This window comes from Amphiura filiformis, chromosome 14 (assembly GCF_039555335.1).
Source record: "Amphiura filiformis chromosome 14, Afil_fr2py, whole genome shotgun sequence".
NCBI lineage: Eukaryota > Metazoa > Echinodermata > Ophiuroidea > Amphilepidida > Amphiuridae > Amphiura > Amphiura filiformis.
The window spans coordinates 43,326,939-43,340,776 of NC_092641.1; the positions used below are offsets into that span (position 1 = coordinate 43,326,939).

Genomic DNA, 13,838 nt, shown 5'->3' on the forward strand with positions numbered 1-13,838 from the left:
TTACCTTAGATTTTAAACTCTGTAATCGCTTGTGAATATCCAAAATATCACTAAATTGCATTTTAAAAACCATCAGAAAGCTCTTACAAATATAAACAGTATAATGTTGTTAAACAATAATGCTAGTGCCAGGTTGTCAATCCTAAACTTTCCATTCCGACAAGACAACTACGTACAATGGGGCAGTCATTTCAAAGCAATTTCCTATGTGTTGAACATGCATGTTCAAAGCGGTTGCGCAATTTAGTATTGCGAAATGAAAGTTACGAAAGTCATTGGCTTGACCAACCTAAGGTTAGTCAAGCCGGCTTGACTAACCTAAAGCTGGTCAAGCCGGCTTGACTAACCTAAAGCTAGTCAAGCCGGTTTACATCTTCAAGTTAGTCAAGCCATCGATATTGTAAGTTAGTCAAGCACCGCATTACACGTTAGTCAAGCAGGCTTGACTAGCTTATCAAGATTTCAAGTTGGTCCAGCAGGCTTGACTAGCTTGAGATACGGACTTGACTAACGTTAGGTTGGTCAAGCGGGCTGGACTAACCTGCTTGACTAGCTTTAAGTTAGTCAAGCAACTGCCTGACTAGTTTAAGTTTTCAGTGTAACATGTATTCTTAAACACTTGAGAACGTACCTGCAATCTTATTGGTTCTTACCCGTGTGATATGACACGATATCACACGGGTCAGCGCGTGTGCATCAACGCGATACGCATGTGATATTTGAACCAATCGAAGGCGCATAGCAACAACGGGACTGATCGATTTTAAGCCCTTGGTATAATTCCTTGCAAAATGTAGGATTTAATTTGAATAAAATTTTTAATACTTATGATTTCTTTATTTGAATTAAAGTGTTTAAGAATGAGAATAAAGATATTGTTTTAGCTGCTGTCGTGCATCTATCGTCTCATATAACACGGGCGACATCATTATTTTTGGCGTAAAACAACTCGGCTTCGCCTCGTTGTTTTACTTTAAAATAATGATGTCGCCCGTGTTATATGAGACGATAGATGCACGACAGCGGCTAAAAAACAATACCTTTATTCTCTAATTAAAATTTTACTGTTATTAAAGCACTTCAGGCTTAGTCTTTTACGTGGTGTTTTAGCAGGTGGTGGCCGCATTGCATTCTCTAAATTCAGTAAATTTTCATCGTCAACCGTGTAATTGAATGGGATTATTTTTGAAATTTTAAAACGCTTGAAATATCACAAACAAATTGGCCTATGTTGATACAAGCTAAAACCGTTGGGGTTCGATAATGAACCCCACAAAACTAACCGACTATATTGGAAAATGCCATACGGCCGGGCGGTTTCATAAGTTGCCGGCTCGATCATGTCATCCGCCGCCTGTGTTTTAGTACACCACTGGGCATTTTAATTATGCAAAAAGTAGAAATCCGAGTAAAATGGAGGGCGTCGCTGTGAAGCAAATCACACATTATAGCTTTAAATATTTAGATATTGAACATAAATAGACATAATTATTTTGCTTTATACACTAAACACATTGTTTATGAACAGAACATCACTAAAAGCTCTACAACTATAAAGTATAATAACCTTGGGGAAAACTGGTAAAAGAGCATTTGCTTTTTTCATTCAAATGACTCTCTCTAAAAAAATGTAAAATGCAACGATATTACACTAAAATGAACAGATCCCGTACCATTTAAATCCGTATATCGCCAGATTTGTATATAGTTTCGATATTTTCTTAGAGATGACTGAAGGCAGTATCGATCATTTTTATGCAGTATGATTTGCCTATTGTTTAGCATGTCATTCCTTAAATATTTTCGGGTATCTACCAGGTTTTAATGTGCATCCCCCCAGGACTCTACCAAACCAACTTTTTTAGCTTCCTTTTATGGTCCTATAACACATTCAAGATGTTAACAAAAAATATTTCCCGGCACTCCGGCCATATTCAAGGTTAAAGGTCAACACAGTGATCAAATTTCAAAGTTGCTCAAATCTGGTTAACAAATTATTCCTCTCATTGCAAGGATTCAAAAAAAGTATAGTTTGACCTACCTGCGACTTACCGTTCTTGAGTTATAAGCAAAAAGGTCAAATTTTGGGCGGTGGTCAGTTTTTTTTGGCCACACAGGGGCCAAAAATTAAAAGTGCTCCGATTGCAAAAGCAAGTCAAAAAAAGGATTTGTTTGCACTGTCTAAAATGCTTCGTTATTGACAAAATTGGCCATTAAGTCAAACTATACTTTTCTGAATACTTGCAATGAGAGGAATAATTTGGTGTGCTTGTTAACCAGATTTGAGCAACTTTGAAATTTTACCACTGTGTTGACCTTTAACCTTGAATATGGCCGGAGTGCCGGGAAATATTTTTGTTAACATCTTGAATGTGTTATAGGACCATAAAAGGAAGCTAAAAAAGTTGGTTTGGTAGAGTCCTGGGGGGATGCACATTAAAACCTGGTAGATACACGACTCGTTCATTTTCTAAACATGTATGCCCTACTGAACTTGGGGGAGGAGGATGGTTGGGGGTATAGTGCCGACAGGCGTTGGGAAGTAGGGGCCTGTCGGTAATAAATGGTGATTAAAAGGGTTTATTGGGTATTATAAAAATGAAAAAAGGGTAATTGCGTGTAAATTTTTGACAAAATGGGTTTATTGGGTATATAAGACTTGAAAAGGGGAGTTATCGGGTAGAGAAATTTCAATAAATATGGAACAAATTTCAAAAGTTTTAATTTTTTGCAAATTTGCAATAGAAATATAGATGCCAATAGTTTGATTTTAAGTTTCTTCATTAATTACTTCATGGCATTTTTATGATAAAATTGGGTAGAATGTAAAAAAGAAGGAGGGTCTCATCTAGCATATTGACTTTAAAAAGGGGGTCTTTTCTTATTATTGACACCATTCCTGACATTGAAGACGTTTTGGGCGCTTTAGCTCGGCTAATTCCAATCAGCCGGAATTAGCGGACCGGAAAACTGGACGGCGCCTCTGCCGAATTAAATTTCCCTTTTTTTTTCATTTCATATTATGTTAGGGAAATGTGGCTGGGAGAATGTATGTATGGCGAAGAGTGATGGGATATCTAGCTATCTCGCTGGCAGTTTTCCGGTCCGCTAATTCCAGCTGATTGGAGCCAAAAGCATGGCCAAAAGCATAGACATACCACCTAGACCTGTAACTGCCCAGCCCTAACCATGGCAGTAGGCCTAGGTGAAGCCACGTAGCCAAGGTGATTTTGGTCGGGTGGTCGGACGCGGAGAAATAAGCGTTCATGTCTGGAACGAAAAACGCGATCGTTTGCGTGATTGCTGCGCCGTTCGCCCGCGTCAAATGCAACATGTTCCATAGACGCGAACATGTCTGCTTGTTTGCGTCCGGGTATGCGTCCTTGTCAAATTCGTTGCTAAGCAGTGTCGGCTTCACTACGCGAGTCAAAGTTATTGGTCTAGGTTCTCGTTTGTCTGGGGCCAAAAGCCCAGACAAACAAGAACCTAGACCTATAACTTTGGTTTGCGTAGTGAAGTCAACACTGCTTAGCAACGATTTTGACAAGGACGCAACCCGGACGCAAACAAGCAGACATGTTCGCGTCTACAGAACACGTTGCATTTGACGCGGGCGATAACGGCGCAGCAATCACGCAAACGATCGCGTTTTTCGTTCCAGACATGAACGCTTATTTCTCCGCGTCCGACCACCGACCAAAATCACCTTGATACGTGGCTTCACCCACTGCCACGGTTAGGGATGGGCAGTTACAGGTCTAGGTGGTATGTCTATGGCCAACAGGGGGGGACGGAGGATTTCTTGATGACTGGCAACCTTGCATGGCCATGACGGCCTAATCGATGTATCGGTATTTCGCTGACTCGCTCATCTCGCTGTGTTGCTGAGCGGAGCCATGTCGGCGGTAGTGCGTTGTACCAGCACGGCAATGGATTCTGCTTTTATTTCAACGATGGCTAGCTGTGTGGTTGCGTGATTGTGTGAAGATTTGTAAGTATTGTGTCACTTGTGTGGATACAGATAATTTTTATACATTTTAAAGTAAATAAAATAGACTAACGAGTACGACTAGGTTACAAACCAGAGACGCTGCATCAGTGCATGCACTATGCATGTATGGCTATGCAGCTGCATGCAATCGGCAATGACCAATGTCAACAGTGTCAGTCACCCTTCAACCCGGGCCAGGACCCTGATTGCTGGTTTCATACTACCCTGCCGCTTGCTTAGACTATTAAATTAAAGCCTCCAGCATACTTTCCTGCCGCTGCGGCAAGCGTCAGGATGTTTCAACCAATCACAAGCCTTTATTGTGTCCGTTTGTCTGCAATGCGTGTGCGCCACGCCGCTAAGCGGCAAGCGTCAGGGTAGTATGAAACCAGCATAATTCCAATCTAGTTCGCAAGCGCAAACTTAAAAAACTGGGCAAAACAGACACATCATTTGATCGGTATGTATAGTAGGAATTCCAATTGCATGAGGTTTTTTTGCGTACACTGTGCGATGTACGCCAGCGTGTGCGACTGTGCGTGATTAACACAGAAGTGCATCTAACCATGCCAAATGCACTCTTGATTGGTTAGCATTGTATCCAAGGTCGTGCGTTCGCGTTGTAGTTTGATACGCGATATACGGTCGCGGTTGGATCGAGTACAGCTATTGAACGCTGCGTTCATTCAATTGGAATTCCTACTATAGGTATGAGAGGCAAATGTCATTTAACACATTTGCTAGAGTCGGCCAAAATGGCCTAAACCGGCAATGCACATTTACATTGAAATTTAAAAGAACCGCTTGCTCAAGGAAACCTAAATATGTTGTCTACTTCACTTGACCCATATATGATTTTTTTTTTGGTGATGAGAGACTCACACATGGAATTTCAGAGGGATTTTGATAGCAGTTCCATTAAAAAAAGCTGCTATCGTCATGAGACTAAGATCTAGAAACACCCCCGAAATGTTTTTTTTGGGAATTTTGCTAGCTGAATCTTTTTGATGAAAGTCAATCTTTGACTAGATGTAACTTTGCTACGGAAAGTGCTATGACAAAAGGTTTTCATTGGCTTTCTTCACTCAAGGGCTTTGATTTGATATATAAAATGATGCTGTTTGATGGCAAATTTGGCATACCTACGGTATGATCGGTATTGGCGCTGCCCTATCATTTTTTTTGTGCAGAGCCACTATGGTATGGGTTCCCTGTACTATTGAAAACTATATTCAATGCGACTTGGTTGTGCGCTGTAAGCGCGACTGACTAACATGCTAGCGCCGCCTGTGTACCGCTACCGCTGTGACAAGATTGCGCTCTGAAGTTATAAAAACAACAAACTCGGTCAAAATGTCAATTTGGACATAACTGCGCATGCTCTATACCACGGCACAGGAATCCTGTTGCAAAATCCGTCACTTTTTTTCCACATAGTTTTCTAAGTCGTCAATCCAGACGGTTGACAACTGAGGGTGCTGGACCGCTTGCCGCTGAGCGGTGTGGCTCACACGCATTGCAGACAAAAGGACACAATCAAGGCTTGTCATTGGTTGAAACGCCCTGCCACTTGCCACAGCGGCAGGAAAGTCTGATGGGGGCAGAAGCGGCCATTGACCCTGTCAGCGCATATATCAGGAACTACCGGTCGCGTACAGCGCACTTGAGTGTGCGATTATGCGCCCTATACACGTTATTGATCGCGTAGGACGCTTGCTGGTGACGCGTTCGTTTACACCCGGCGACCCCCCCGACCACCCCATGGCAGCTCCCATACGTGTGTCAATTTGTGATTAGCGGGATCTTATTTTTCAGGCTCTGTACTACTGTAGCGTGTAAATTTGGCTGGTCCGATTTTGACAGTGGGGGACCTGCCCGGCATTCAACGTCAAGTTTGAAATTGAATGCATGAATCATTCATTGAACGGATATTGTCAACATTGTTTTGGCCACTTTTAAATAAATGTTGTGAACACCAAGCATATATTTTCTTCAACAATCATAATGCCCCATTGGTCTTTATATAGGTTTATAATAAATGCATGTACATCAATTAGATATTCTTGGCCAAGCTGGAACATACAACAATGTACGCGTTACGTCCATCATGTAGCCGCCACTGCCCGCCAGCGTGCCAAGCGTGTATGCAATGTAAGTCCGCCGGGCCAGAGCCAAAAATGGTCATCACTCAACCTAAAATTTAGAAATTGTCACAGGAGTGAATTTCTCCGAGAGCTGGTTAGACTACTAACCAAAGATTATAAATCGGCATAAAAAAAGTAAAATTTGCCCGTCAATTTCGGAATGCAAGCAATAAAATACACACGTAGCACCCTCTCGGTGTGACGGGACGGAATTGTTAAATTTGATGTTACTACATTATTTAAAAAGATAGGGTTTTTTTGTTCATGGTATTATAAAGGTCTTCTATATAGACAATTTTAGCACTAAAAAAATCTCAGTGGACTTTGCAAAAATAAAGAACTAAATTAAAATAGGTGTAAAATTCCGTCCCGCCACATTTTGAGGTGATTTTTTTACGTTCCGGAAGGGACGAAAAAAAATTCAGTCAATACTTTCAAAATATCAACTAAATATTCCTGAGTACACAAAATTTGAATTCATCAACATTGCTAGACTCAGAGTCATTTTAACTTCTTTTTTTTTTCAGGCCTTTTGTAGTAGGATGTCAGCAATAATTCTATTTTCAGGGTCTATGGTGTAAAACATGGTCCGCCAGTCCGCTACATTCTGAGATGATTTTTTTTTAAGTTCAGGAAGGCATAAAAATTTCTTTCTCAGTCAATATTTTGCAATAATTTTTCATTGGAAGTGAAAGTTTTAAAGTGAATCAATTGTTGTTTTTTTGTTGATTTTGACATGGTGGACAAAATTCGTCCGCCACATTCCGTCCTGATTTTTACAAATTAAAGCCATATTATAACATTTGCTGAGGAAGGCGCCCTCACTGAAATTTTAAAATTCCTTTTTTACACGATTAAATTGTACTTTATTAAACCAATATACCCTGCAAAAATCAAGACTCTAGGTGCTGTAGTTTTGTCAAAATCCGAGATTTTGAATAAAACGCCGGAACCGGCGCTTTATTATTACGATGGAATTGTTAGTCGAATAACACACAGTACGTATACTGCACGGTGATACACACAAAGGGTCGTACCACAACATGACCGAAGGAGTGGTACTTATTTGGCGACATGTGTGCTGGTAGTAAATTCCAATTTTCTTTGCTTTGCCGTAGTTGTTCGGCTCAAAAATAAAAGGGGATATATCTGACAGTAAAAGCTAACATTTTATGACAAAGAAAATGATGCTAATCTATTTTGTTTGAAAATGTTATAATATGGCTTTAATGAGCGTACTATAAAGAGGGGGGTGAATTTTATAATTCCTTCCATAACAAAAGGATAGTTGAAGTTAATACCCATGTTAGAAACAAATGTTTTATCCCAGTAGTACTTTTGATACAAATTCAACAAGCGTACTGTGTTCACAAATACATGAAGTTTATCATTCCGTCCCGCCACATCAATAAATTTGTGTTACCATGGCAACATGTTGATTCTTTGGACTATTTTTCTTGTGTTTGAATATATATAGTCTGTAACAGACTTGTTTTTAATAAGAACATGAAGAATCCATAAAATAACAGGCACAGAGCTACAATGTAAAAGGTCTATCAAAATTTCGTCCCACCACAACGGGAATTTTGGCTCTGGACCCGCCGCCATTGTGTGCGAAAAGAGCAGTCAAAGCTTCACCCGAATTCTATGAAATGAGGCGGGCAAAACTGCTATGCAGTACCGCCTATTTTAAGGTCTATCCCATAATCGCGAAGGCACGCAAAGCTCTCTTGCGATACGCGAAGGCACGCACCCCTGGCGTGATTGTTAGACACTAATCATAAATAATTATGTTCATAAATAATTATGCTGACATATGTACATGTATCATGCCAATAAATTAAAGTGGTACCGGGCTATTTTCAACTTTTTGTCACAGAGAGTGGCCCATTTAGCCGTAGTAGAAACATGTATGCTGCAAAACTGCCAACCACCCTGAAAGTGTCCCGATGGTAAAAAAATGAAAAAAACAAAGTATAAAGGGTATTTGCTATAGAAGTAGCAATGTAACAGGATTAATTACCATAGCAATGGATACACTATTTTCGGAATGCATTGCCCTGCACTAGACAGTGGCCGTTGCATTTTTTGATTTTTGGGTCAAAATTTACATACCAAAATGGCAGCCAAAATCATTAAATTAGGGTTTACTAGTGTGCAAAACTCCTAATTAGATTCCAAAAATAATCTTTTTTAAAAAGCAATTTTGGTATACATCCTGAATCTAAAAACAATGATTCTCTAAATTAATCGTTAAAATTTGAATTTCTAATTTGCGTGCGTATACATTAACTTTATATGTGTGATTGAAAATGTGACCGACAAAATACACACATACATCACTGCCAAACTATATTACATGTGTGGGTATTTTTGCAGTAACATTCAATATTAGTCAAGTTGATATTACTGATTATGCTATTATGTCTTTGTGTTTGGTTTGCAGTTGGCCCAGCTTATCAATGTGTGGAGATGTTTAAAATCTGTAAATGGATTGATTAATTTCTATGAAGGGTGTGTAAGGACACAATTGACATACTTAACTGTAACTTGGTAAGTAGAGTCATGACAACAGTAAAACTTACTGTTAGGCCTATACAGTAAACAAATTCAGATCAAAGGTAGGTGGCAGGGCTTTCAACATTTTGGAATTGCTTGGCGTGAGACACTGTCGAACAGTGGTGTACCGGGATGAAATTATTGTTTGTCGACTATGATGTTCATTTTGAGCCATGATTATTTGAGCCACAGCCAGTGGTGGCGCCAGGAGTTTTTTGGCGGGGTCAAGTCAAGTACCAAGTCAAGTATTATTTTTGGAGGAAATGTTCATAATGGCAAGCATTATGCAATATTCAGTTCTTTCATGCAGTAAAACAGGCTTAGAGTTTTGAGGAGTGTGAGAGTTCTGTGAGTGCTATCACACTCTTCTGCACTCCTTAAATGATCATAATGAGTGTGATTTAAAGCACTCCTTAAATCTTTAAGAGCCAATCTCCCTTATTATGTACCCATCTGTGATACAAAAAAAAATAGAATTTTCTCTAAAAAATAATTTTGGTACATATTAGCACCAACAACTCACATGTAAAATATGAGCGTGCACAGCGCCCTCGTTCAGCTTAAAAAAAGTCTTGAAATTTCAGCCTCTCTGAGCCATACTTGCAAATGGTAAACTTTGGAGGTGCATAACATCGTGCGCCATGCATCATCATCCCAACCTGCATTTTGCATTTGCAAGTACCAAATGGTTACATTACAAAAAACCAAGAAAAAAAATTGGGATCTTGATGGCGCACAAAATCAGCAAATCCAATGATTTGATGAAAAGCGCTCTCGTGCAAACTTCAAAGCATCATATCGGGCTGCGCCATCAAGATCCCAAGTCCGAACAAGTTTGAAATTAAAGACCTCCATGGCAAGTTTCATTTTTCAGCAAAAAATTTTTGGGATTTCGTTGGCGCACCGAGTTAACAGAGGTCAAAGGTCAAAATTTCCTATTTTCGCACATATTTGCACGCCTGTATTATTGCGCGCCAACGCGTCACCTGACTCTCCGAATAGCATTTCATCAAAGAAGAAGTAATTCTCTGCAAGAACTGAAAAAATTAGCTTGGGATCTCCTGATCTTCATATTTTTCTGATTTTTTGAATATGGACTTAGCCTCATTTTGGAGGTCAATTTGACCTCTTTTTCCCACTCGCTGCACAATGTGGGCTTTTTACTGCATCACAAAAAGATGCGCCAACAAGATCCCAATTTTATTTAGTCATCGTCTAGCTTCTTTGGCGACCAGTAGATAAAACACAAGCAACAGCTAATTGGGATCATGTGGGCGCACTAATATAAAAGAGGTCAAAGGTCAAGCTTTGTGCCAAAGTGATGCATATTTGCCTATGTGCAGCACGAAAGTGGAACTTTGACCGCAATAAAAATGCGCCAACAAGATCCCATCTTACTTTTTGGATGATTGGATAAAGGGGCTTATGTATAACTGATAACAAGTAAAAAAGAAGTGGGATCATGTGGGCGCACTAATTCAATAGAGGTCAAAGTTTATACATTGTGCCGAATTGGCATTATTTTGCCTATGTGCAGCACAAAAGTGGAACTTTGACCCGCAATATTAATGTGCGCCAACAAGATCCCATCTTACTTTTTGGATGATTGGATAAAGGGCTTATGTATAACTAATAACAAGTAAAAAAAAAGTGGGATCATGTGGGCGCACTAATTCAATAGAGGTCAAAGTTCATACTTTGTGCGAATTTTTTTTCAATGGGGATCACCAGACATGTCTCATAGAAACTTGTGTGAGTGCATTTCAGATGATGCTGATTCCATCATGGTAGTTGGTGAGAGTAAAAAAAAATTTTGTCAAAATACTTGGTCATATTTAGCAAAATTTGAGTGAAATGTTGCTGAATTCGGCAACTTTAAGCTAAAAATCGTTTAATTTTGTATGAAGTATGAACTTTGACCTCTAATGAATTAGTGCGCCCACATGATCCCACTTTTTTTTTACTTGTTATCAGTTATACATAAGCCCCTTTATCCAATCATCCAAAAAGTAAGATGGGATCTTGTTGGCGCACATTTTTATTGCGGGTCAAAGTTCTACTTTTGTACTGCACATAGGCAATGTAATGCCAATTTGGCACAAAGTATGAACTTTGACCTCTATTGAATTAGTGCGCCCACGTGATCCCACTTTTTTTTTACTTGTTATAAGTTATACATAAGCCCCTTGTTGGTGCTAATATGTACCAAAATTATTTTTTAGAGAAAATTCTATTTCTTTTTGTATCACAACCCCCCTGATTTGGGTACATAATAAGGGAGACTGGCTCTTAAGGGGATACTACACCCCTCAATAAATTTGTGTCTATTTTTGCATTTTTCTCAAAAACTAATAACACAATGGTAACAAAATGTATCCGTATTATAGGGCAAGGAATCGAAATACTAAAATGGAATTTCAGTGACCCAAGACAAGCAGTTTGTTATTTATGATAAGAAAAGAGGTACAGCTAGGATGTACCTCATATCCAATCATATATACTGAACCGCTTGTCTTGAGTCACGGAAATTTCAGTGAAGTAATTTGATTCCTTGCCCCAATTATATACATAACCTTTGTTACCAGTGTGTTATTATGTTTTGAGAAAAATGCAAAAAAGTCTCAAATTTACCAAAGGTGTAGTACCCCCTAAGCTTACAGCCCTTGCCCAAGTGCATAACACGATGGTACCGCCAGGGCTTGAACTTGCAACCCTCCAATTGTGAGGTAGAGCCTGTACCACTGCGCCACATTGCCCCTGTTACTCATCAGACAACTTCAGCTTTCAAAATTATCTGTTCTAGCTAAATGTTGTGGACGCAGGACCCTGATTCAAACAAACAAGAAGAGTCTTTCAAAAGACACAGTTCATGGATCAGGTGTATAGTAATTTGTTCTAACTTTCCATTTTCATATCTAACTAGGACTATGCACTGATCCTTGTCATGTGGGGCAGGATTAGATAAAGGGATATAAACCCGGGTATGAGACATTAGAAATTATTTCCTAGCCTCTTAACCACAGGGTTGATGGGCTACAATAGCTATTCAAGACACAGTGTATGTAAGGGATAAACTGTGCATATGAGATATGGGTCCAAGTGGGGGAAATGTTCACTCCGTGAACAAAAATAGACCTTTCAATCACACCTCCACTTTAAGTTTACAGGGAGGTATAGAATCCAAGATCAAAAAAATTCATTGGTTGAAATTCATGTTGGTAGATTTCGTCCATGCATTGCATGCAATAACATTGATTATACATCAAATGGTTTTATAATAAAAGCTTTTAAATAATTATGTTCTTGTTATTATTGTCTTCTTTCACAGGGGCATGATGATTTGAAAAGGGGACCTCAGGACATCAATCTACCTCTTATAGAGCTGCCATGGTTAAAGAAAAAAAGCATGCTTTTTGAATGGAGCGTACATTTTCTTGTTGGTACCGTTTATTCAACCTACACAATTTGTCAAACAATGCTATAAATTAGTATTTATGTAAAGTACCAGCCTTCAGCAAAAGTCAAGAGATGAATTGAATTATCTTTGGCAATATTAAGTGACATTTTATCAGACTATCTTTAATGATCTGAGGGACTAATTTGTGGCCTCACGTGAATGACACTGTATGTGTCATGTTAAAAACTGCTGTGGAAGAAGTAGCGAATTAAGATAAATAATGGGCTTAACCCACCACTAATTGCAACAGAATTGTGCAGGCTCTGTGCTGGACTCTTATACCTGTATGATGAACTAAGATGCTCGCTGGTTTGGATAATAATAAGAACATAATCACCTTCAAACTAAACCCTTCAGTTGATAGCACTTTACACTGCATGATTAGCAGTGTGTCTGCTACTGATCTTCAGTAGATAGCACTAATCCCGGGGTGTAATCAGTGGTATATCTGATATTTTCAGTTGATTACACTGCATAATCAGCAATGTGTCTGCTATCTTCAGTAGATAGTATACAAATATTGACTGCTATGAGCGGCATGGTTATGATTATAGGCCCAAGGTGATCTCAAAACCATGCTATGACCCAAGGCACAGCGGAGGGTCATAGCATGGTTTTGAGATCACCGTGGCCTATAATGTTAACTATGACCCGAATAAAGCAGTCAATATTTTTTTATATACTTTTTGTCATCTGATTGGTTAAAAGGCCTATTTTATTGTTCATAGGCCATGGTAAAATTTACAAAGAAAGTTTTTTGTTATGAACTGATCGCGTCACCGCAACTGGCAGGCAGCGGGTTGGCGCCGCGTGTGTAATGCGAACATGTCATCGCGCGCGTAGAGTTTGATCGGGACGCACACCGATGATGTGAAAATGACTATGCCCGGGGAATAGTTCAGTTTTTACGTAATTCTTAAAAAGGAGGGCATACACACTTGAGCACCACTGGAGATGCAATTTCATGGGGCAAAATTCAAAAATACTTCACTTTATAGTATAAAAACATTTATTATCTGTGAATACATACTTCCAGTATCATATCATTCACATACACATGAAAAATTGCATCACCATTTTTGCACAGTACAGTGTGTCTATAAATCATCCAGTCAGGGTTCTAAGGAATTTTCATTTTAAAATTGGAGATTTTCTCATATCTGGATACTGAAAATTCCGGAAATGTGACATCTCTGTTAAGCATTTAGCTCTTGGTCCAGGGCCACTCCAAAAGCGAAAAAAAAATAAATAAAATAAAAAATTTATAGAGACCTTTTGGGTAAAATGTATTATTTGGTCTATGTATTTACATGTATAAAAGTGGAAAAATCCAAATACACTAAGCCAAAAAAGAAACTTATAATTTTTCACAAGGTCATATCTTAAAATCCTCTCCATAAAAATGAACAAAAATTGCACACAGGATTACTTCAATACTTTACTCTAAACACTGGTCAGTAACCAAACAGTTGTCCAACTGACACAACAGCAAAATGCACTGACATGCAACACCTTCCTGGACCACATTCACAGCGCAACAGATTTCTTTGGCTGGGTTCCAATTATTCGCCTGTACATGAATGACAAAAAATTACACACAGGATTACTTCAATACTCTACTCTAAACACATGTCAGTAACCAAGCAGTTGTCCAACTGACACAACAGTAAAATGCACTGACACAGAA

The 13,838-nt window shown here is 39.0% G+C and overlaps 1 long non-coding RNA gene across 1 annotated transcript; it reads left to right on the plus strand.

Annotated features, from left to right (window-relative positions):
• Nucleotides 1-3,872: 3,872 nt before the first annotated feature.
• LOC140169040 (uncharacterized) lies at nt 3,873-12,288 on the plus strand. The gene is made up of 3 exons (XR_011861329.1): nt 3,873-3,991; nt 8,582-8,688; nt 12,023-12,288. It is a non-coding gene; the product is annotated as an uncharacterized lncRNA (long non-coding RNA).
• The last annotated feature ends 1,550 nt before the right edge of the window (nt 12,289-13,838 follow it).